At 42.3% G+C, this 22,544-nt stretch overlaps 1 protein-coding gene across 3 annotated transcripts in view; it reads right to left on the bottom strand.

Moving 5' to 3' along the window:
* The window catches only part of SDK1 (sidekick cell adhesion molecule 1), an 840,913-nt gene that overhangs the window by 475,630 nt on the left and 342,739 nt on the right, over nucleotides 1-22,544 (bottom strand). The window lies entirely within an intron of this gene.

The following is a 22,544-nucleotide window of genomic DNA, read 5'->3' as shown; positions in this document are numbered from 1 at the left end:
TGTTTGTCTCCCTGGGATGCTGGAAGGACCAAGCACAAGGCAACGTAAGGTGATGTGATCTCAAGCAGACTTAGCAAATCTGCACTATTTTCCCCTGAAGAATTTTAAAAGCAGTCCCTCTTGCTCGGAGACACTGGTGCCTGAACACAACCTTATTTTTCTCAAACCAGTCATTATTTTGTAATGTAAGCATGTTTTAGCCCAGAATCAATTGACTGTTCAATACAATTGAATTCCGACTGCAGTAATCTTAGAAACTTTATTACAGCAGTAAATTGTGGTTTCAAATCAGATGTCATTCATGACCATGCTTGCAGAGGAGGAGACAGTATACTCTCACACTGGACTGGGCAATTTTCCTCTCTTTAATGGTCTTGGCTTTGGGCAGCTCTGAAGTTAGACTGGGGGTGGCTGAGTCCCCAGGGATAGAGGCTGTGCTGATCATTTCTTCAGTGTGGCTACCCTCTCTGTTCCTGGGGCTCCTGTCTCTCTATATATGGTTTATGTTATGAAAATTAAGAAGTGTTAGTTGCTCAGTTGTGTCCAACTCTTTGTAACCACATGGACTGTAGCCCACCAGGCTTCTCTGTCCATGGAGTTTTCCAGGCAGGAACACTGAATTGAGTTGCCATGCCCACATCCAGGGGATGTTCCTGGCTCAGGGATTGACCTGGGTCTCCTACATAGTGGGCAGATTCCTTACAAACTGAGCCACCAGGGAAGCTTTTCTGATTTAACCAAGTAGAGAGCAAAAGAATAGCAGGGGTGGGCTTAGCTCTCTGCAACAGCAGTAATTTTAATGATAGCATGAATACTCTTAAGGGGATCCTTTATTACAGCTTCCTCTATAATTATGATTAAGAAAAATTTTTTAAACAGAATTTGTCAAAACTGAAGTTATCTTTGTATTTCAAGGAGAAAAGCAGAGGGTTACTTAACAGAAAGTCCATCTATAGACTTTCCCCAGCCCCCCATTATATATTAATAGTAAGGCACTGGGACTTGAGTTCCTTCATGTTCAAGGCCCAGGCACACACACTTTGGGTCTCAGTTTGTGAAATTCCTAGAGGCAATGCCTGGAAGACTCTCCACCTTAAACTCTGCATTTGTTCACCTCTCCAGTTAGACTAAGGGTAGATTTTCAAGTAGTTTTCAGAATGCTCAGGAAGTCTCCTTCTTTAACTAAACTCTAATCGGAAAAATTAATTTCTGTATCATGTGAAAACAGATTCAACTCTCTAGGACAATCTTTCACTTAAAAGTACCTGTTGAGGCCCACACGTCTGGAGACAAAAACATGGCTAAGGACAGAATTCTAAGCTAATACAGCCGAACAAAGAGCTTCTAGCAGCTGGGTGGACTGTCCGCCAAAATCAGCCTTCTGTCTCTAAAGTATATAGCTATACCTGGGAAGCAGCCCCCTGGCCAGGACTGGTGCAGCCACCATGGAAAACACCATGGAGGTTCCTTAAAACGCTCAAAAAAGAGCTACTAAATGATCCAGCAATCCCACTGCAGGGTGTATATCCAGAAAAGATAAAACTCTAAATCAAACAGATGCATGCATCTCAGCGTTCCCAGCAGTAATGTTTGCAGCAGCCAGGACACGGAAGCACCTCAGTGTCCACTGAGAGATGAGTGAATAAGAAAGACAGCACACGCGTGTGCATGTATTCCCTCTCTCTCTCTCTCTCACACACACACACACATATTATTCAGCCATAAAACAAGAATACAATGTTGCTATTTGCAGCAACATGGATGGACCCAGACAATATTATACTAAGTTAAGTCAGACAGAAAAGACAAACATTGTAGGACATCTCTTATATGTGGAAACTAGACAATAATACCAACGAATCTATTTACAGAGCTGGAACAGACTCACAGACACAGAAAACAAACTTACGGTTACCACAGTGGAAGGGGTTGGGGAGAGGGATCAGTGAGGGGTATGGGATTAACAGCGATGTGCTGCTGCATATAAAATAGATAAGCAACAAGGATTTACTATAAAATATAGGGAACAATACTCAGTATCTTGTAATAAGATGGAAAATCTTCTTAAAACATATACATGCTATTTATATATATATGGTTCACTTTACAGCACACTTAGAATAACAGAATATTGTGAATCAACTGCACTTAAACAAAAATGCTTTCTCTTAACCTCACCCTCAGCACACAACAATAAAATATCACTCAGACATAATAAGCTGACGGTGCCGTAGAATGACAACTACTTTACCTACCATGTTTTACTTTCCAAATGCCATGAATTGTCTTTTTCTAATTCTTCAGACTACAGTAATGAAAAGAGTCTATGTTTGAAATTCAAGCTTTACAATGAAACGTTGTATTATCATTAGGTCAACAAAACAGGTAAAATTCTATCACTGATTTTCCTAATTTTGTTGCCAATAAGTGAATAAAGAAAACTGAAGAAGTAACCTCTTTCACCTTCCCTATTTGTTAAATCCCCAAGATATGTAGCAGCCCTTAGAAGTGTCCTTTTATCAACAAATATCCTATTTTTCAAAAGCTTGTATTTAAGATGCAGAAACTGTTACTCTAATATTTTAGGCAAGTGCTCTCTCAGTTCCAGGGTAATGATCTGAATTTATGTCTACATCTCAGTACACAGAGGCAACTTATTTATCTGGTCTTATTTACTGTCTCATCTTGAATTCTTAACTTATTAGTCATGAGGGGTGAAGCTAAATCTTGAGTATGGAAGCCTTTTATTTTTGAACACGCTTGAGAAAGGCCTGAGAACCAAATGACACAGTCACAGACTCCCTCCAAACACAGGTGTGCTGCCAGCCTGCAGAAGCTACCTCACCTCACTGTTTGTTTCCCAAGTGTGAAACTGAACGTTACACATGACTATCACTTCTTTCTTTATCCATAGAGTCCAGTGATGTTTAAAGCTTGTAAAGCAACTTCAAGGTGAAATGCGTTTCTAATTACTAAGTATCAATCCTTAGGCTGCTTTTCCATGCTACCTTAGGAAGTGTTTCCTGAGACCGGAAGAGGAAGGCCAGGAGGGGGTGGTGTGTGGCCCTGTGGGTGAGAAGCCCGCGCTGGTCCTGTGTCTGGTGGGGCCTGAAGGACAGGCAGGGGTGTGTGCTGACCCTCTACAGCTCAGTCGCTGCCTCCGAGGGCCCTGGCCAGGATGAGGGACGCTTGATGTCACAGGGTATGTGTCTGGGCATCTTGGGGTGTGGGTGCTCCTGAACTCACCATGGCCCTTTGTAAGCACTTCCTGCGTGTCCAGAGTGTGTGGAGTGCTGTGGGGTGTACACCGTGTGCCCATACAGAGTCCCCAATCCTGAAAAAGCACACAGAGAGAGGTCAAGGACTGAAGAATCACAAAGGGCCAACAGCCCCTGGGTGCCTACAATACAGGAAGCCTTAACACTGGATAGAGTCAAGTTAGGGCTTCTCTGGTGGCTCAGACACTAAGGAACCCGCCTGCCAATGCAGGAGATGGGATTTTGATCCCTGGGTCAGGAAGATCCCCTGGAGAAGGAAATGGCCACCCACTCCAGGATTCCTGCCTGGAGAGTCCCGTGGACAGAGGAGCCTGGTGGGCTACAGTCCACGGGGTGGAGAAGAAGTCAGACACGACTGAAGTGACTGAGCATGAATGCTACACATATCTAGCACCGCTTCTGACTGTGTCACAGGTTTTTGTTTTTTTCTTTGAATTTCAAATATAATTTAAGAAGTTCTCAAGGAGGACAGTCTGTTGAGTTTCATTTTTCTAGCTCGTTCTTCTTTCCTTTCTGTCGTTCCAATCTCCTCCTCTGAGCACACTCTCTGTTTGGAGGGTCTCCTTGGTTGCTCTTCCAGTGCAGGGGTTGTAGAAACACATTCTCTCAGTTTCCTTAGTCTAAGTTTCTCCCCTTCATTCCTGAATGATATTTTTGCCAGATGTAGAACTCACAGTTGACAGTTCTTCTTCTTTTTTTTTTCAGTCTGAAGAGCTTTCATTTTTCCTTTTCATAGGTTTAAGTATGATATATGTTTGAATAGGTTTCTTTGACTTTATCTTATTTGGGATTCACTCGGCTTCTTGAATCTCCAGTTTGGTTGTTTTTTTCCCCCTACTCTAGGACGTTTTCAGCCTTATTTCTTTGAATACTTTTTCAGCCCTGCTCTTTTTCCTCTCCTCCTGGGCATTCCACTGGCATGAAGGTTAGACCTTTGTTTATAGTCTCACAGGTGCCTGAAGCTCTGTTCCTTTTTTCCTTTAAGTAAATGTTTTCTTTATTGTTCAGTGGAGTCAGCCTGACTCCTTCTTGTAGCAACAGTCAAGACCAAGCAGTTGACTATGACACCATGAACAAACAAATGAAATCAGAGGCCCTCAAGCCTGAGAGTTCAGTGCCTCAAGGCTGACTTTAACAGGGATGCCTGTGAGAACTCAGTGGCAGAGCTAAGGGGGGACATGGCATCTTTAAGTAACTTAACAAATGATTATGAAGCAACTTCTCTGTGAGTTTCAAATTGCAGGAATTATCTCTGCCCTCAAGTTACCAATATTCCTTAGTAGACTTTGGTGAATCAGGACGAAGGACTATTCAGCTGATTTGGGGCTGTCAATAGAGGTATCATGAACAAGAGGTAGACCTCTTTATACTCCACTTTGTAGATAATATGTTTTTTACAAATTGCAGGTTTGTGGCAAGCCTGCTTTGAGCAAGTCTATCGATGCCATTTTTCCAACAGCATTTGCTCATTTCTGCATCTCTATGTCACATTCTGGTAATTTCTGCAATATTTCAAACTTCCTCATTATTATTTATTGGTCATGGGTGATCTGCAATCGGTGACCTTTGATGTTACTACCATGACCCGCTGAAGACTCAGAGGATGGGTAGCATTCTGTAGCAATAAAGTATTTTTCAATTAAAAAAAGAAAGAAAATGTTGGATCAAATAATTTTTAACAAAATTTCTATTAAGTATTATAGCTATATCATTAATTAGTTTACAGTCTGCAGTTCATCTGCAAGAAGTGAAATACCTGAAGTTTGCAGTTATATTTAAACAATTTATGACAATGTAGTATATTTGTGATTAGGGTAGTTTAACATCTCTCATTAATTATATGTACAATTATTTTGGTATACAGTGAACAATAAGGACAATTACAATCTTAGCATTTAATAAATTTTAAAGTCATCATTTGAGAGGTTGAACCACACTGAGAGATGAGTGGTCTCTCTACTTGAGTCTTCATTTACTTTTTATTTGAGTTTTAATGCTATATAATATTGATTCACAATTTAAAAAGATTAGAATTATTATCAATCTAAGCCCACACTGCATTCTCTCTAAGCCCATTTTAAAATCTCAAAATTGGTGTCATTCATTAATTTCATTGTAATTTGCACTTAATTAGAACCTCTCCACATTTGAGACACACACAAAACAACTCATTCTGGCATCACTGGGAAGTGAGATATCCTGCAAAAGCAAATTTCCCAGACATATGATGCTCAATGCTTCAAGCACGGTCAACTGTTTTAGAAACACATTTTGGAGAAAATTTTCTGAAATTAATTATACAACAGTTCTTTTCCTTCTTAGACAAAGTATACTGAATGACATTTAACCTTTTCTTGAGGCCTCAGGACCATTTTCACAGTCTGTCTATTGTCCTGTAATGTGTTGCAGGAATGGCAACATCATCCACTCACATAGGAATGCAAAGCTTACAGAATCGAAACAGCTTAAGGACATTGTTCTGCTGGTATGAAATGGGCAGGTAAAGTACAATTATTTTCTCAATTTAGGAGGAAACTGAGTCTCAGGATGAGTGACTAGTCAGTAATTAAATACCTAATCAAAGGCAGAAAAAGAACTTTTTAAAAACTAAGATTCACATTGTAATTTTATAGAGCCAAAGTCCTTTTCAGACGTATTATTTCATTTAATTCTAAGAACAATAATTCTTATCCTTCACATTTTACAGTGAAGAAACTGCAACTCGGAGACTTTATGCAACTGGACTGCAAGGAGATCAAGCCAATCAATCCTAAAGGAACTCGACCTTGAATATTCATTGGAAGGACTGAAGCTGAAGCTCCAACACTTTAGCCACCTGATGCGAAGAGTCGGCTCATTGGAAAAGACCCCGATGCTGGGTAGACAGCATCACTGACTCTGAGCAAACTCCAGGAAACAGCGGAGGGCAGAGGAGCCTGGCATGCTGCAGTCCATGGGGCTGCAGAGTCGGATGTGACTTAGTGACTGAACAACCAAGTCTGCTCACAAAGGGCACGACTGAGGCCTCTGCCCCAATGCTGTGCTGCCCGCCGTGGGGGTGGGTGGGGTGGTGAAGCCCGTCTGCACCTGAGTCCAGGGCTGCTCCTGCTGCCCCGTGCTGCAGGGCTGTCTACACCTTCAGGACCGGGTCGGAGGGCTGGTGGGGTGACTGGCTCCGTGCTCTGCACTCCCCCGCCTCCTCCAGGGCTGCCGAGCTGCTGGCTGCCTCCGTGCTGCTGCCTGGACACCTGCCTCTCACCACTTCTAACCTGAGATCTCAAACGTGTGTGTGGACTGAGATGAAACAGCCTTTGGATTAGGGTCTGAGGAGTGCTCTCTCTTTAATCCAGCCCTGAATTAATGTCGTGTTTATTTTGGCTGTGTCAAGTCAGCTTTGCTGACACCTGGGTCTCATTTTGGTTCTTAATCACAAAGGTTACTAGATATATGACTTGGCAATAAGCAACAGGTTGTGACTATAATATCTGAGCATAAGCAAATTATACAATAATTAAGTTGCTGAGTGGTTTTACTTTCAAAGCCAGTATATTCTCCAGATGAAAGCTCAAGTTCTGATTCCACGATCAATGATCAAATAGTAGAACAGAGAGCTGCTGAGATTCCGATGACATTTTATTCTAATGGAGCTGACACATGTTTGAAAAGATTCTTTTTTGCCCTTTTTGTTGCAAATACTAAAGTCGAGACCAGGCCCGACTCAATGGTAGACGACTGTGGTGGGGAGAAAGAATTAGATGTCTGAGATAGCAAGAGAAATGAATAAAGCGACTCCTGAGGGGAAGCAAGGAGGAAATAAGTAACGTTCGTCCACACCCCACCGAAATCCTTTCTTACTTGAAACTCTTTGGGAACGCCCCCTTTTCTGAGAGGCTGGATTTCTCCAGGTGTGGAGAGACAAACACCCCAAGTGTACCCCACACGGAACCTCAGTTCCCGGGGGGCTCTGGAGTAAGAAAATCCTAACGGAGAAGACAGTGCCTTCACCGTCCGTCAGTTTGTTGACCGGCCAGACGCAGCTCTGAAAACAGGCGTTTGTCCCAGGGGTGGGCTCACATCTCCCCCGGCTGCTGAGGGGTCCCCGTACCCCCAGCCGGCCGTGACCTCCTGCCCACCCCCAGACTTGCCAGCAGCAGGGCCTGGCCCACCCCTCCACCCCGTCCGGAGACTCTCCCTGCCACACTCATTTTCCTCCAGCTTCTTCAACACACTCAGCTCTTCTGCTTCGGGCTCTCTGAGCCGCCATCTCCATGGCTGGACGCACTCTAACCACAGGTATTTGCTGGCTCAGTCTTACACTTTAGGAATCAGTGCAGATGTCAGCTTCTTAAATAGACTTCCTTGACCCCCAACCAAAGCTACCCACCACCCATTACATAAAGTCCTCAATCCCCTTCATGTAATCTATGCCATGCTGTGCTGTGCTAAGTCACTGCAGTCGTGTCCGGCTCTTTGTGACCCATGGACTGTGGCCCACCAGGTTCTCTGTCCATGGGAATCTCCAGGCAAGAATACTGGGGTGGGTTGCCATTACCTCCTCCAGGAGATCTTCCCAACCCAGGGATCAAACCTTCATCTCTCATGTCTCCTGCATTGGCAGGCAGGTTCTTTACCACTAGTGCCACCTGGGAAGCCCCTCATGTAATTTACAGCATCTAGAATTATCTTGTTTATTCATCTGCTTACTTGTTAACTGCCTGTCTCTCCATGTAAACTTTACGAGGTCAGGGACCTTATTTGTCTTCTCTCTGATATATCCATAAAGTGTAAGCCCAGTACTCAATAAATATTTAGTGATAGAATAAGTGAGTCCTTAACAGCAAAGGTGACAGCACAGTCTCCTAAATTAATGGAGATTATTTTCACTTTAAAGAAAAAAGGAAATCCTCAAAAATATATAAAAATATTTTTATGTTGTTTGAAAAAATCAAATCATACTGTTTCCTGTAATAAAAGAGAAAGTATACCAACTTCCTTAAGTTACATAATTCAGATTCTTAGATATAAAGCTAGTCTACCTTCTGAGCAATAATATTAATTGCGATCAAACTATAGGTCATGCATACAAAAGTACCTCCTAAGAGTTCAATGGAAATAAAATTAATGTTGGAAATTGACATAAAGGTAAAAGAATAATTTTCAAATGAACTTTATATTTTAGAGAAAAATCCCTATATTACTATGCAAAGCCACAGCAATAAAGATCTCAACCATATATTTGTTAATGCTGCAATATTCACTGTGTTATGTAATAGTGTAAGGGTATTTGAAAATAGAAATAATCAAGTGTGTAAACATTCCTGGAGAATTACTAAAAGGCAGAAGGGGGCGGCTGCTAAGACTGTGGACCCCCTGGCCCTTGGGTGCTCTCCTGATCACCTGGGAGCCCCTTTGGTTCGAGCAGTGACCACGCGGCTGCTGTTAGCTTGGGGTGTGCAAGCACAATGACCACACGGCTGCAGCTAGCTTGGGGTGTGCAAGCACCTCTCACAAGTTTTGATGGCACTGCTCTCCATTGGCATGTGAAAAACTCTGTTTAAGAAAAAGTACATTGTGAAGCACTGAGACAGAAAGAAGAGAAAGATTTTCTCTAAACAGCTTGTACATATGTTGAAATTAGAAACAACAACAATCAGATTTCTGCCCTTAATGATTCCAACATGAGAACTTTAATAAAAGCAATCAGATTTGGGCAATGAGCTTTTTCCTGTCTCATTAAAATAGCACGGAAAAACTGAATAACCAGCGAACAAGCAAGTTACTAGTTGTGTGTCCAGTGTGTGACGACCTCACATCAAGCTAGTCATTCTGAAGGAAGCAGAAGTATTTCACGTGACTTCCTTCCCTAAGATGAGGCTTCCCAGGTTGTGCTAACAGTAAAGAATCCATTTGACAATGCAGGAGATGCAAGAGACATGGGTTCGATCCCTGGGTTGGGCAGATCCCCTAGAGGAGGAAATGGCAACCCATTCCAGGATTCTTGCCTGGAGAATCCCATGGACAGAGGAGACTGGTGGGCTATGGTCCATGGGGTCACAGAGAGTCGGACACACTGGGCTCACACACATACATACATAACTCTCTAAGAAAGCCAGGAGGGAAGGCAAAATGCATGCAATTGGAACAGCAGAACAACTAACTGCAGTGTGTTACTGGCTGTATCACAGTATCTGCCACTGAAAAGTCAGAGAAATATCAATTCCCTACCTGTTCCTGAAGGATTTAAAATTTAAAAGACATTGTAGGTAATATCAAAAGTTTATAAGAAATGTTTAAAGAACTTTAATAAAATCTCTTCCTCGGTACTCAAATAATATATCAAATGGTTTTAAGACAATTTACCAAAAGATAAAAAAATAACACAAAACCAAGAAGTTTGTGGAAGACTTGGGGCATCTGCCACATGTTTTGCTCCCTTGAGCTTGCGATGAAGCTCAATGCAAAGATCCCTGATGACAGACATCAAAAAGAGAAAGCCTGGAGTCTCTAACCTTTGTAAATTCTCCTTTGATGTCAGAAGTTTTGTCCATCTTGGAAAGCAGCTAAGAAAAGGTTTGCAAAAGACCAACCTCAAGACAAAGAATTTACTCTACTGACAGGAAACCACTTGTTGATGCAAATGAATAAATAAAAACAATAAAACTGTTAAGATGAGACAACAATGAAAACAAGCCACTTGGGAAGCCAACAACAAGTGCAGGAAAATTATTTGACAAAACTTCACAGCCATACCTGATCAAAACTGTCAGTAAACTAGGAACAGAATTTCCTCAGTTTAGTAAGTAGCATATACGAAACTCCTATAGCTGACATCTTATCCATGGAGACATAGCGACGCGTCCCTGCAGACCTGGTAACAAGACCAGGGTGTCTCTGCCCTCGCCACTCTTCGTTAACGTGGTAGTGGAGTTTCTAAGCAGCTCAATAATGCAGAAGAGGAACTAACAGGCGTGCAGATAGGAGAGGGAGAAAAATAACTGTCCCTGTTTAGTAGGGGGCATGATGCTCTACCTGGTAAATCCCAAGGAGTCTACTTTTTAAAAAGCTCCGAGAGTAAGTGAACTTAGCAAGGTCACAGGATACAACGTCAACGTGCAGCGATGAACCGCATTTCTATACAGTAGTGACGAATATATGGAAACTGAAATAAAAGTACAATCCCTTTTTACAATTACTTAAAAAAGAAATATTTAGGTATAAATCTAACAAAACACGTTCAGAGCCTGATGTTGAAAACTACAAAATATAATAGAGAAATCAAAGATTTAAATACATGTTCCATGGATTGAAAGAAGTCAATTTTCTTCAAATTGATGTATAAGTTTAATACAAGTCTTATAAAAATCCTAAGAAAAAAATTTAAGTATAAAAAAGATTATTCTAAAATTTATATGGAAAAGCAAAGCTGAAACAACTTTGAGAAAGAAGGATAAAGTGGAAGGGTTCACTCTACCCAGTTTGAATTCTTCTTACATGGTTAAAGCAATAAAAACTCCTCAGTACTGGCACACAGATCACTGGCACAGGGCTAGACACACAGACCAGGGGAACAGAACCAGGGCCCAGAAAAAGACGGACATGGGCACAGCCAACTGATTAGTGACAAAGTCACGGAAGCAGTTCAGAGGAGGAAGAATGGTCTTTTCAACAAGTGGAGCTGAAAGGATTAAACATTCATAAGAAAAAAAATAAGGCCTGACCTAAACCCTACTTCTCATATAAAAATTAACTCAAAATATGTTAGATTAAATGTGAAAAGTAAGACCCTTAAACTTTTGAAAGAAAACATAAAAGGAAATCTCTGGATTTTAGGATTTGGTGAAGAGTTCTAGACATGACCACAAAGAAACGAGCCATAAAAATCAATAAATTGGGATTTTTCAAAGTTTAAACTTTTGCTCTGCCAAAGAGCCTATTCAGGGAATGAAAAGACAAGCTGTGGACTGTAATAAAATACTTGAAAGCCATACATTCTCTAGAATACACAGAGAATTCTCCTGAAACTCCATAATAAAAAAAACCTCTACTTTAAAATGGGCAAAAGATATGAAGAGATGTTTTATGAAAGAGGGTATGGGATGGAAAATACGCACGTGAGAAGATATTCAGAAACACCAGTCATGAGAGAAATGCAAATTAAAATATGTTGAAGTATCACTAAGGTGCTATTGGAACAGCTGAAATAAAAAGGAGTGGCAATAACCGAATGCTGGCAAGGGTCTGGATCGCTCGTGCAGTGCAGGAGGCAAGGTGGAGGGTCCGGCCCCTCTGGAAAAGTAAGCATGCACCGAGGAGACTTGGCAACTGCGCCTCTGTTTAAGCCTATAGCTCAGTCAGTAAAGCATCTGCCCCCACTGCAGGAGACCCGGATTCGATCCCTGGGCGGGGAAGATCCCCTGGAGAAGGAAATGGCAACCCACTCCAGTATCCTTGCCTGGAGAATCCCACGGACAGAGGAGCCTGGAGGGGGGCTACAGTCCATGGGGTCACTTCTGTTTAAGTGGGCTCCTCCCACCCTGCTTCAGCAGACGGAGGGCAGCCCCTCCCCCTCTCCGGGGCCAGGTGGGAACAGAAGGCCAGGAGCTGGGTGGAGGGCCCTTCCAGGCGGCCCGTGGCCTCAGCTGATCCCCCCCTGGGTGAGATGTGGAGGGGTCTCTTGCTGCTCCTTACAGAGCCTCTGCTGTCACCGTCGGGGAGGGTGCTCCGTCATCACTGGCGGACGTGGAAGGCCCGAGTCTCCCCCAGGCCTCCTCTGACACCACCCCAGTGCGGAGACAGGAGGGACCAGGTGCGGATCCAAGCCCAGGCCCCCCGGGTGGTCTCCCCCGAAACCACCAGGGAGCCTATGACCACCCAGCGGGGACAGAAGTCTCAGTGGCACACTCAGCCTTCTTTCCCACCTTTCTGGGCAGGGGCAGGGTAGTGGAACTGCCTGAGGCAGACTGGCAAGGCCGAAGTCTGGGCTCCCCACTGGCGTTATTGGTGGAGTCTGTGAGTGTGGTGTTTGATGGAATAAAGTGGTTATTGGTTAAGGATTGTCTGCCTTGTGAGACCAGCCCTCTTGTGGTCCTTTGTCTAGAAAGGACAGGGTTTCTTGAAGGCTCTTTCCTCTTGCCCATTGGCGTCTGCGTTTTCAGCTTCGCTGGCACTCCGTCCAACACATATGAGGTGAGGAGAAAGCTCAGGGAAACGACCGCCGTCATTAGTCAGGCCCCCAAGTCCCCAGGCAATCCGCCTTCTGCACTCCACGTTTCAGGCTCTCCTTACGTTCTCCATATAAAAAGCTTATAGATTTTAGCTGTACTGAGCAGGAAAAATAAGCACATCTACTCCATCTTTCCAGAAGCAAGGGTTGAGAAGATTCTCTTAACGTCTTTCTTTCTCTTCCACAGACTGATGATCAGCAAAATAAGATTCAAGGATCATTAGCACATAGAAATGCCGGAGGAACAACAACAGAAAAACCTACTAAAGGGTAGAAGTGGGAAGAGATGGATAAATTACAAAACTGTACACCAACTTTAGGAGTAAAAACAAGGACCCTGCCTGCTCTGCTTAGGGCAAAAGATAATGGCTTGGCAATGAGATGGCCAAAAACTGTCCAGGGTAAAGAGTAGGAAGACAATAATAATTTAAGAAAAAAGGAGGATGAAAGTTATGTTAATACACATGGCCTTAAGGTACAAAAAACACAAAACCTTTTTTAAGGTCTCGCGTCAACTTTTAATGAAGCGGAGCTAAAGAGAGATTCTTCATAATGTTAGCCAAACGTTGCTCAGCTCCATTAGTTGAAGATGAAACCTAATTGCTGAGAAAAAAGGCAGAGACAGAAGCTCCAAATCAGCGACTGACATTCTAAAGGCACATCGTAAATTACAGTGGGGGAGAGAAGATGAGTAATTAGCACTACACAAATTTCAATATCTTGGCTTTTCTTATAATTAGCAGACAAGCAATTTAAAAACCACAGCCCTGCACTGTTATTTTCCAAGGTAATAGAAAAAAAATCTTTGCAAGAAATGGTTTAAATTCCCTTCACTCACTCCATGAGGTTTTATTTTAAAAATTGGTAAAAAAACAGCTAGAGGAGGAAAAGCTAGAAAATACAAGATTTGTCTCACGTTACAATTATTATACTTAAGAACATGAAGATGTATATCCATTTGAAAGTCTTCAAAGGATTTTCAAAATAAGGGCTCACTCAGCACTGTTATTCTAAACATGAAATGAATGTATCATTCATACCATGTTATTTCAGTTTTCCTTAAGAAATTACAATGGTAAATATTAGCGGTCTCCTAGTTATTAGTGTTGGACACCCTAGGGAATCAGAAGCAATGAAATGCTCTCCCTTTACAGTAAATTACTTTCCTATAATTATATTTTAGTTTCTAAATTCAATATATGATCAAATACAATAATTAGAGAATCAATAAATTGGAAAGTAATTAAATATATTTTCTTTCATTCTTTAATTAATGTTCTTAATGCTATTTTAGAAGTTAGCACCTACAAAGGGTTAGAAATTTAGACAATAATTACATTGGATGCATCATCTTTGCTTTTTGAATAACCTGAAATACAGAAGATGATTTAAAGGAAGAGAGAACAGTATACTCTGTGAGAGAAAGTCAGACTATAATTTCAGAGCACCGTCATCAAACCCTGGGTAAAGAGAACAAGAAATAGTAGAAATAGATAAAAAGAAGACTTTTCGTCACTACTGGATGGTCACATAGGTCTGAGAAGAGAGGGGATAGTCAAGGTCACACAGAGGAGTGTGGACTTGAGCCAGGACCACCATGAACATCAGGTGTTAAGTGAGCCCCACAGCAGAGAGGGGAGGGGAGGATGTGTAAGAGAGGGCCAGCACGCCCTTCCGTTCAGTTCAGTTGCTCAGTCGTGTCTGACTCTTTGCGACCCCATGGACTGTGGCACGCCAGGCCTCCCTGTCCATCACCAACTCCTGGAGCTTGTTCAAACTCACGTCTATTGCGTCGGTGATGCCATCCAACTATCTCATCCTCTGTCGTCCCCTTCTCCTCCCGCCTTCAATCTTTCCCAGCATCAGGGTCTTTTCCAGTGAGTCAGTTCTTCCATCAGGTGGCCAAAGTACTGGTGCTTCATCTTTAGTATCAGTCCTTCCAGTGAATATTCAGGACTGATTTCCTTTAGGATGGACTGGCTGGATCTCCTTGCAGTCCAAGGGACTCTCAAGAGTCTTCCCCAACACCACAGTTCGAAAGCATCAATTCTTCAGCGCTCAGCTTTCTTTATAGTCCAACTCTCACATCCATACACGACTACTGGAAAAACCATAGCTTTGACTAGACGGATCTCTGTTGGTAAAGTAATGTCTCTGCTTTTTAATATGCTGTCTAGGTTGGTCATAGCTTTTCTCCCAAGGAGCAAGCGTCTTTTAATTTCATGGCTGCAGTCACCATCTGCAGTGATTTAGGAGCCCCCAAAATTAAAGTCTGCCACTGTTGCCATTGTTTCCCCATCTATTTGCCATGAAGTGATGGGACCAGATCTTAGTTTTCTGAATGTTGAGTTGTAAGCCAACTTTTTCACTCTCCTCTTTCACTTTCATCAAGAGGCTCTTTAGTTCTGAGAGGGTAACAGGCAGGAAGGCCAGGGGTCTCCAAAGGGAGGAAATAGGCGCAAGTGTCAGACATTTTTTATCTCTCTCTTAAGCGGCAGGAGGAAACAAACTAGTGTTACATTTTTTTCCCCTTCTCTATACAAATTTAAAAAGAGGTTTCTCTTAAAATTCTGTGTTGCCATAATGACAGCTGGTTCCACCAGAACTTAACTTTTCTCAAACCTTGAGCTAACCAATGCATTTTTCTTATGGAAATGTTTGTCTTAAGCTTTGTTAATATACTATGCGTTTACCCCAGACTCTGTCTTCAAGTTGGTTCTCCTAAAGGCTCAGAACCTGACAAACCAGTATGTTATACTCACACACTGTTCTTCTAATCCATGTTAATGAAACTATATGTTTGTATAGGAATCTGCCTTTCTTCAAGATTCATGGCAATGGTTTTGTGGCCCCGGATGACTCACCTGGTGCCAAGACTATCTCAGAATGCATCTTGTGGATGAGGGGCCTGGTGCCATTCTCTGAGTTTTGAGACACTTCCTTTCTTCAATTAGCAGACTGCTAGTAGCTACATAACATCCAGCTAAAGACGAGCAGGGAGTATTCTTTCTGCCCCCTTATGATGTCTATGTCAGAAGCTTTCTCTCTCTCTTTTCTACTTTAATAAAACTTTATTACACAAAAGCTCTGAGCTATCAAGCCTTGTCTCTGGCCCCGGATTGAATTCTTCTCCTCTGGAGGCCAAGAATCCTGGAGTCTTTCGTGGTTCAGCAATAACCTTTCAGTTCTTCTTCACTTTCTGCCATAAGGGTGGTGTCATCTGTGTATCTGAGGTTATTGATATTTCTCCCAGCAATCTTGATTCCAGCTTGTGCTTCACCCAGCCCAGCATTTCGCATGATGTACTCTGCATATAAGTTAAATAAGCAAGGTGACAATATACAGCCTTGACGTACTCCTTTCCCAATTTGGAACCAGTCTGTTGTTCCATGTCCAGTTCTAACTGTTGCTTCTTGACCTGCATACAGGTTTCTCAGGGTCCCAACCTGTATACAGATTTCTCAGGATCCCAACCCAGGGATCGAACCCAGGTCTCCCGCATCGCAGGTGGATTCTTTACCAGCTGAGCCACAAGGGAAGCCCACAATCCTTTAGAGGCGGTTACAAACTGGGGAGCAAGAAGAAATCACCCAAGGAGGTTGTTCAGAATATGGAAAAAAATGGAGTCAAGTAGAGAATGCACAGAAAGACCAGCATTTTCACCACAAGGTGGGAAAGTAGTTAAGACGAATAGTCAAAGGAAGAATAGGGAAAGAATACTGGTGAGGAACATGGAAGAGGCAGGTCAGGAAGTGGAAGTCATGACAGCCCCAAAGGCTGCAAGAAGCAAAAGAACTTAGCGAGAGGATGTCCGCCAGCACTGGTAACGGGGCCGTCACTGTGGGGCCACGAGAGGCGACTCCACACGTCCCCGGGGTTGGGCTCGTCTTCCTCAGCGTTCCCCACGGCACAGGCTGGCTAACCGCTCGTGTTGGCTTCTCTGGTTACTCTCAGGGCTCTATACGACTCAGATGAACAGATATAGTTTACAAGGAAAATGCATACATGATACATCAGTTAAATTACTGATTTGAAACACTTAATGTACCAACAATGCATTTCTCCATGTTTTGTATTTCTGATTTTCTATGAATATGCACATCCATGTAGGACAAACTATTACACAACCATTAATATAATTTTCTCAAGGTTTTTGATACATGGGGACATCTATGATACAATCTAAGTTTAAAAATGTTTACAAAATAGTTAATTAAGTAGAATCTCAATCATGAAAAACATACGTAAAAGAAAGTATCAATAGAAACATGACAGATGCTTGTAATTGTCTCTATAAAATAAAGCTGTGGGCGATTTTTTCTGTTTACTCAAACTGTTCTGTACTAATCTGTTACAATGAGAATGTTTTGTATAATTTTAAAAATCATGAAAACAGATGATTAAATCCTATTATAAAGACAATCACCTTCCTGTCCTCCCACAAGCATGCATATATGCAAGTTCTTGGAGGGACATACCTATTTAATTTTCTGTGCAAAGACACTAATATAGACCATACTCCTTCTAAGAGAGTTGACCTATAAGAACTCTCAGATTATATGCTTATAAATATTTTAGTAATCAATAAAGTGTGAGTTACACCAAGAAGTTTGTAACATAACAAGTTTGTCTCTAATATGTACAGTTCCCAGTGAGACACTTCTACATCTTCTTTCTTGAACAAAGCGCTTATACACTAAAAGTATTTCAGAATCTGGTGGATCAACAAGAAAGCTCATGGACTTACACCAGAGCACTCACGTGTCTATTATTCCAGGGTGTATGCGCGTGTGTTTCTACATGTTTTGAACTTGCTGTTTCAAAGAAATGATTCTCCACCAGGTCTGAGTGTTACTACCAAGAATCCTGTGGTTCCTTCTAGTGCATGGTCTCACAGACTTGCCTGATGATGTGAATCACCAAGGATGCTTCTAAAAATGTAGGCGCCTGGGCTCAAACCCATAGATTTAGAATCTCAAGAGATGTGGCCTAGAAATCTGTATTTTAAAAAAATTTCCCAGGACATCAAACACACCAGGATCTGATATTATTTTCCTGAGAGTGTTGTAGATCATGCACATCCCCAAATTCAGACTTTTCCCTTTGCAACTACTCCGGTTAATATACATACACCCTCTCCAGACCAAGTAAATGCCAGTGATAACCAGAAACTGCAGGTCTCCAGTTGCAGTTTCAATCTGCCTACCGGGCAGCTCGTACGCACACCCCCAAGTCTACCAGGACTCAGCTGATATCCCCATTTTCCCAGGCTGGCCCCTCCCCGGGTCAGTCTAGCTGGGAGTGTCTATGAAAGGAAGGCTCTCGTCCAACCTAAACCTCGCAGGAGCACTGACGTGAACCCAGGCTTTGCCTCACGGACCTCCCGATCTAGGAGGGGAAATGCCGGAGCACGGTTACCATCTCCTAAGTGTGCACTTTCCAGACAACAAAAGGGCTTCCGCACAGTCCCGTGAGGTAGGCAGGGTGTCACTGACTATTCCCATAGAAGTAAGAAAATGGGAGTGAAGTGTCACTGACTATTCCCATAGAAGTAAGAAAATGGGAGTGAAGGGGTATTTAGGTGAAGTCGCGCTGTCGCAGAGCTCAGACTTTCCAACCTGCTCTCCGTGCTGTCATACTTTGGGGAAAGATCAGGTAGACACACAGATCAACAAAGACAGATATGAAAAACCCTCCCCAAGGAGGCATGAACAAAATTCTATGAGGCTCGACAGGAAGCAGAAATCACCTGCAGGTGGGACAAGGAAAGAGGCCGCCTGGGAGCGGCGTGGTGGAGGGCGTGAAGGGCACGGATGGGGCGGGGCAGGTCACTGAGTGACAGCCAGGCGGCGCAGACCACGGACAGGGAGGGGACGAGCGATGACCCCGGAAACCAGGTGTGCGCCCGGTTCAGCTGCCCTGCTCGGTCCGTGGGGGCAGCAGAGATCAGGCTTGTAAAGACCACAGGCCACTGCCAGAGTCTCGAGGATACAGCAGGATGTCCCCGGACACACCGGGGACCTCAAAGTAGACCATCCTATGACATTCTCGAACAACTTTCTTAAAGATGGTCTCCAAAAGAGAAAGGCAACAATTATAGCCACAGAAGAAGTAAAAACAAACTTCACAATAACAAAAAATGCATAAAAGGGCCAGCAAAAGCAGTGTGGTATCTATGGAGGAAAAAAAACACCTTACCACACATCACTGGAAGGTATAAAGGAAAACAGAAAATAGTTGAGAGACAAACAATGTTTCTGGAGGAGGTATATTGTTCAGTTCAATGCAGTCAGTCATGTCTGACTCTTTGCGACCCCGTGGACTGCAGCATGCCAGGCTTCCCTGTCCATCACCAACTCCAAGTAATGAGCCATTTTTCTTTCTTGCTACTTTCAAGACTTTTCTCCTTGTCTTTAACTTTCAGCACTTCTACCAGGATGCAGCTGTTTATAAAGATACAATGAGTTTCTCTGCTATTATCCCACTTTGACATCATTGAGCATCCTGGATGTTCATCAAGGCTACTATTTGTCAATAAATTTGAGATGTTTTCAGCCACTGTTTCTGCAAATATTTTTTTTCTCTTCTTTTTCTCTTTCTCTCTCATATTCCCACTATGCATATGTTGGTGTGTTTAATAGTCCCCCACATTTCTCTGAGCTCTCATTTTCTCCATTCTTTGTTCTTTCTGCTCTTCAGCTTGCATCAATTCACTTCAGTCGCTCAGTCATGTCCGACTCTTTGTGACTTCATGGAGTGCAGCACGCCAGGCCTCCCTGTCCATCACCAACTCCTGGAGTTTACTCAATCAGAAATCATTTGGGGTCTCAGAACAGAAGTACAATTGCAATTAAAGTTATTTATTCAATCATTTATTTGAATTTAACGTGTCTCCCCACTCGGTTAGAAGTTAGAGTAGGACCGAGAACAACGGTGCTCACAGCTGTAGTCTGAGGACCTGGCACGTTGCAGGCACTGAAAAAAATATTGATGAACGAAGGAATAAATGAAAGAAAGGAAAAGGAGGGAGAGAAGGAGGGAAAGGAGAAGCCAGGTCACGGTGAACCTGGCAGACAAGGAGCCCCTCCAGCCATTAGCTTCTCAAGGATGTCCTCACTGCACAGATGTGACCGGCCTTAGAACACATGCCAGACACAAGCTGAAAGAATGCGTAAGCAGACAAACCAAGAGTTACTGCTTAATGAAGACAAGAACAAATACTACAAAACCCTATTTTTTTTCTTCTCGGACATGTTCTGAACACCACTGAAAGCAGACCTGACAGCGACACACACGCGTTTGTACTGGTGTCGGGCGACTGAGGTCACAACAGGAAAATCAGTAAGATCAGTTCACATGGATCACGTCTGATAATAATCTATTTATTTCTTTTTAAAATATCAAACCACCAGAGCACATCTATCTTCTACTTTTTATTGTGAACACTGCTGCCTCCTTATATAGGTCCCTGAAAAGAGAGGAGAGCTATCTCCAGCGTTTGGCAGTTCTATGAAATTTCCACAGCCAAGTAGGGGAGGTTCTCCATCCCAGAGCACAACTGAGCCTGTGATTCATTTTCACTCCAAGGAATAGCCTGACCTCTTCACATCCAAAGACATTCTGATTTCATGGCATTTCTACTCTGCTATGTGATCATCATAAAACCTAAGAAAATTCTAGCCTTTTTTTTTGTCCCTCACAAGTCTGAACTTCAGAGATTTGTAATTGGTTTTCAAATACATTTGAATTTATTCATGTTGAAAGGTAATTCTAAGGTATGAAACATTAGTTTAATTGTCTGAGAGAAATCGGTGCACTTCCTGCTAAATGATAAGAAAATGAGAGAGGTGTTTTTCTATCATAAGTTGAAGAAATTTTCTCCCAAGTAATCTTCCTTGAAGAACAAAATCATCTGACAAAGACAAACCACTATGTTTGAGTATTTCTAGTAGGTCACACAGAGTCTTATAAAGAAATACGAGCCCAGTGATTGCCTGTAAATGCAGGCTAAAATATAAGTGTACTTTTTTTTCTGAAATGTTTTGAGACTACACATTAGGAAAGGTGTTACATAAATGTAAAGTATTACTTTCAAATTAAATTTTCTTGGAACTCAAAGACAAGTCATATGTGTTTTATTAATGTAAAGTTTATACTGGTCTTGCAGTGGAGAGTGTAATCAACTTGAAAAAATACTGGTATGTTATACAGGGTTAAAACTAAGGTGGAATCTTACCATGAAGACGTGCTTTCCTATTTTCTAAACAAGATTGACCGTGTGATGTTTGCTTGGTGATTTATCTGTAAAGTTACACAATGATCTCATAATCCAATATCAGTAGAACTGCTCCGTGAAAGATTTATTGGATTTCCCTTTATCCTAAATGCCAGCAAAGACACAGGCAATTCAGTGGGCTTACTTTTTCATTTACTACGTGTAAAATCTGGAAGGGAAACCATGTGAGAATTATGATAAAAAAATAAACGTTTGCCACTATCATTGAACAGCAACAGTAAGCTTCAAGTGGATTACTATAATTGTGGCAAAAACAAAAAGTCTATTTACTCACAGCCCTCAGAAAATTATAGTTACAATAAAAAGATCAATATTGTATGATGCTTGGGACATAAGTATAACATGCCATTTAATTCTGGCTTCATGACACTCACACTGGAAGTCCATCCAGCCAGTGTTGGTTATAACGCTGGGGTTGTGGTGAGAACACCGACCACTGCTCTGACAGTAACCCAGCTGTCTGTCCCAGCTGTCATTCCCTGTCTTTTCCAAAGGTTAGATCCGCTATGGGTTATAAACCGTAAATCTCATCTCAAAGCGTAATTGCCACTGGGTGCTTCTCCAAGGCAATATTCTAAGAAATGGACGGATATATTTGCAAAAGCATTTGGCAAAAATATTTTGTAGCTTAACTCAAATACAAAACATTCATTTCCATGCAGATGATCAAAACAAGTATTTCTAAACTGAAATGTTTTTGTTTGCAATGGAAACACATGTTCTGGCTGTCAAAACATTTCTAAATAAAATATGATTTTTACAAAAGGTATTTAATTTGACAGATATGTGCCTGTGGACAGATAGACTCAAAGTAAAATAAAATTATGTATGGATTCGTCAGACATGAAAATACTAACTTTCAATTGTTTGTTTATTCCATGGAAGAAACTCAGCAAAAGTTTTATATGTATTGTCTGATTTAATCCTTGTTATTATTAAATGAGAAACAGATAAGAAGCTTGAGGCCTGGAGAAGTAATGTGTCCAGTTTCACAATAGTAAAAGCCTATCATACCAGATTTCACTGAGGCACAAGCAAGAACAACAACCGTAAAAATGTTTTAAAGGAAAGGAGCTCCAGGACCAGCCCAGCAGCTCAGCAAAGTCTGTAAAGAATCCTGCCCTCCATCTTTCTGTAGCTGCAAGGGAAGCTGGGCAACTGAGGGCCGGGAGGACCACCACTTTCTTAGAGGAGGGGCTGCAAACACATTCTGCAAAGCACCAGACCGTTAACAGCTCAGGGTTTGCTGGCCATGTGGTCTCTGTCACAGCTACCCAGCTCCTCTGCCCACGCAGATGGAAAACGACCACAGACAACACACAAAGGAATAGTTTGCTATATTCCAATAAAACCTTATTTACAGAAACACCGAACTGGCTGGGGGTGGGGTGGGGCATGGATTTGCCCTTGGCAGCTGTAGGTTGCTGACCTGTCTTAGAGAAATCATGGTTCAGGTCAGGAACGGGAAGCACAGCGTGCCACCATCTTGAACAAAGCCACAGTCCTGGCATGAAAGCTGGCCATGAGCAGGGCACACCAAGCATAGAGCAAAGGCTCAACCTAGGCCCAGAAGACTCCACAGGCGGTGCTTTCAACCACTGTTTGCTTGGGGTTTTGTTTTTCTTAGCTTGTTTTATTTTTTTAAAAAAACCACTGTGATTTTTATCATTTTATCTCCAACAAGATCACCTCAGAATTCAAGAAAGTGAACACTGAAAGATACTTTGCATATTATCTGCAATGTCCT

This window comes from Giraffa tippelskirchi, chromosome 13 (assembly GCF_054371585.1).
Source record: "Giraffa tippelskirchi isolate mGirTip1 chromosome 13, T2T-mGirTip1v1.2.pri, whole genome shotgun sequence".
In the NCBI taxonomy this organism is placed as follows: domain Eukaryota; kingdom Metazoa; phylum Chordata; class Mammalia; order Artiodactyla; family Giraffidae; genus Giraffa; species Giraffa tippelskirchi.
The sequence above is the reverse complement of the archived record's forward strand: the minus strand, read 5'-3'. Positions and strand labels throughout refer to the sequence as shown.